Below are 2,500 nucleotides of genomic sequence, written 5' to 3'. Positions count from 1 at the left end.
CGAATTCTCCATCCTATTTTTTCACATTCACATTAATCACTCTATTCATTTTCTTTTGACACGTAACATGTACATTTTATACCTCAAAAAAGGCATTTCTTACTATGTTTGTTATATCCCAAGGCTCTGCTCCACGCATATTGTACACTGGTCTCGATTAGGGAAGTTTTGTGGTCCTGAGGAATTTAGCTTCATCGAGGAAAGAATACTAATAATTTGACTATTATGCAGTTAAATGTAGCTTTGCAAACCTGTCTCGTTTAATGGGGAGCTGGCCAAGTCATTCCAAGTTTGCCTGCAGCCTCGCTTCGCTTTAGCGAAGTTCACGGGAACAGGCGAGGGAATTGCCTGTGTGGAAACTTTGACAAGGTGAGCAAGGGTTTCGCTACTGAGGCCCACAAAACTCCCCTTCTGTAAATAATACTAGCGCACGAAATTCTGAGAAATATTTAAATACCCTAAGGCCAGTTGAACGTTCAAGGCTATCTTAAGCACTATCAAACAGACAGCGACAGTTTTGCAGATGTTGAAAGGATTGAACTAACTTTAAGCGAAGCATATTCTATAAAATTACCTCTTGCTAACATCAAAGCATTTTGTCTAAAAATGGGTAGATTGTGGGTGGACTCCCGATTGTTCGAAATCGCTTTCTTGATAGAAGCCAGCCAGCTTTCAATTCAATAAATTTTGTTAATATTAGCCGTAATAATTTCTATACTGCTATTCCAAAAGATGTACATTTATGCATAGCGACTCCCTTTACATATTTCATTGTGTTTTACTTTTAATGATTGTAATCAGCTGAGTGGGTGTTTCTATTCTGGAATGGTTTTATTCTAAGTAATGGTATACTATAACTCTTTTTTTGTTTCATTGCGGACTCCTAAGGCTCCTGTCAGTGAGTTATCCTCACTTATTTTATTGTTGACTCTACACATTAACAGATATATCTTACGTAGGAAGTAAGTGGTAAGAAGTTCCGATGTTACACCATGGCAGGCGAAGGCTTGACGTTTGATTTAACAAGTGTTTGCATGAAATTGATTATCAATTATATTCATGTGACTTTCATCATTGGGCAAATTTTAATTTGGAAAGAATGAGTGATTTTTAGGGATAAATGCAATGAAATAAGTAAGTACGAGGGGTGATCAAAAAGTAATGACAGTGATACCAAATATTTTCAGGGTACAGAAGTAATTCCAAATAGTGGCCTACATTCCTTCAAAGTACTCCCCTCCTGCCTCTATGCAACGTTCCATCCTCTTTCGCCACTTCATGAAGCACTCACGGTACTCAGAAGCCGATATACCTCGTAGCTCTGAATTGACTGCTCGCGCCAGATCTTGGATGCGATGAAACAGCTTCCCTGCGATCGCACCCTTGATCTTTGGAAACAACCAAAAATCACAGGGAGCAAGGTCAGGCGAGTAGGGTGGGTGGGGGAGAAGTGTGATCCCCTGCTGCTCCAGGAACTGCACAGTGAGGCGAGCTTTGCGGGGGGCAGCATTGTCATGGTGCAGCAAAAGGCGCGATCGGCGACGGGTTGGTGCAGTCTTGGCCTGATATTCCAGGACTCGAGGAAGGACGTGATCAGTGTAGTACTGGGCTGTGATAGTACACTGTTGAGGCATTACATCCACACACATTGGTCCATGTGAATTGAAGAAGATGGTGAAAAGGCGCTTCCTGCTGCGAAATCCTTCCTTCAAAATCTGAGGTCGAGGTTCTTCATCACTCAACCACACCATGTTAGACTGCTTGTCTCTGGTGGTGAAGAAAGAAATCCAACACTCATCTCCGGTAGCTACATCTGAGAACCGTTTCGGACCATTTGGCTCGAATTCAGCCAGCCATAGACGACAAATCCGCACCCGTTCGCTCTTCTGCTCTTCCGTAAGCAAATGAGGTATCCATCGAGCACACTTCTTCCTCAGCCCTAAGTGTTCATGCACGATGTCATGTGCGCTCCCATAACTGACACCGAGCTCCAAGGATAAGAATCGAAGAGTAACAGTTGGATCTTCGTCAATGATGGCCCGCGCACGGACCGTCGTTGCTTCGGTCACGGATGTCCGAGGGCGCCCAGGACGATGATCATCCTCTAGCTGCAATTTTCCGGCTGCGAAAGCTCGAATCCAGCGGGAAACAGTTTCCAGTGATGGAGTAGACTCGGGAAAAACTTGCAACAATTCCTCTCTGATCTCCGTTGCTTTTTTCCCGAGTTTCCACCTTGTGAAGGTGTAGAATCTGCAGCCTTTTTTCGAAAAATCCATGTTTCCGGTTAGAGAGGCAAACCAACAATGACGCAATCGCACAGCGCAACGATAAAATGTAAGCTAGACATACAGCGACAAGCTCAAACATGTAACAACAGGCAACACTTGCTGCCCCTTGCTCCCCGCCCCCCCAACACTTATAGTCTCTCAGCTACGAGTCCGACTGTCATTACTTTCTGATCACCCCTAGTATTTGGCTCTGATTTCATAACAAAGCACAT

General features: G+C 43.9%; 1 protein-coding gene across 1 annotated transcript in view; it reads right to left on the bottom strand.

The window, feature by feature from the left end:
• The window catches only part of LOC143019893 (uncharacterized), a 15,783-nt gene that overhangs the window by 8,284 nt on the left and 4,999 nt on the right, over window positions 1-2,500 (bottom strand). The gene's annotated exons all lie outside the window — the stretch shown is intronic.

The sequence above is a fragment of the Oratosquilla oratoria genome, chromosome 38 (genome assembly GCF_046742065.1).
Source record: "Oratosquilla oratoria isolate Oo_2021 chromosome 38, ASM4674206v1, whole genome shotgun sequence".
NCBI classification, from domain to species: domain Eukaryota; kingdom Metazoa; phylum Arthropoda; class Malacostraca; order Stomatopoda; family Squillidae; genus Oratosquilla; species Oratosquilla oratoria.
This window is presented reverse-complemented; position numbering and strand designations above follow the sequence as displayed.